At 38.7% G+C, this 349-nt stretch overlaps 1 protein-coding gene across 3 annotated transcripts in view; it reads left to right on the top strand.

The window, feature by feature from the left end:
- Positions 1 to 349, top strand: part of brip1 (BRCA1 interacting helicase 1) — an 88,537-nt gene that overhangs the window by 20,947 nt on the left and 67,241 nt on the right. The gene's annotated exons all lie outside the window — the stretch shown is intronic.

Here is a 349-nt window from a genome sequence, read left to right as displayed (position 1 = left end):
AAGTAAGTGCTGTAGTACAACTAGCAGGAGACAAGTTATAACTGAGGTAAGTCTGGAGACACTACCTTATTTAAGCATTAAATTGATAGTTTTATCTCTTTTCTGTGTTGTAGTCTGTAGAGTAGACGGTCCCTAAGTTCTCTAACTTTCCTCAACACTGGAACTAAACACAGCTGAATTAGCACAAATGTCATGCATTTCTGTGACCTCTCAAGCAGTCAGATTCACTGTGTTCACTCAGAAGGAATCACTTCCCATGGGTAGGCACTTTTAATGATATTTTGAACATGTTAAGAGGCTAAAAAAACATTTAAAACGTGTCCTGTTTAAGCCTGTTGGGTGCTAACGC

This window comes from Etheostoma spectabile, chromosome 3 (genome assembly GCF_008692095.1).
Source record: "Etheostoma spectabile isolate EspeVRDwgs_2016 chromosome 3, UIUC_Espe_1.0, whole genome shotgun sequence".
NCBI lineage: Eukaryota > Metazoa > Chordata > Actinopteri > Perciformes > Percidae > Etheostoma > Etheostoma spectabile.
Note: the sequence above shows the minus strand (reverse complement) of the source record. Positions and strands in the feature narration are given on the sequence as shown.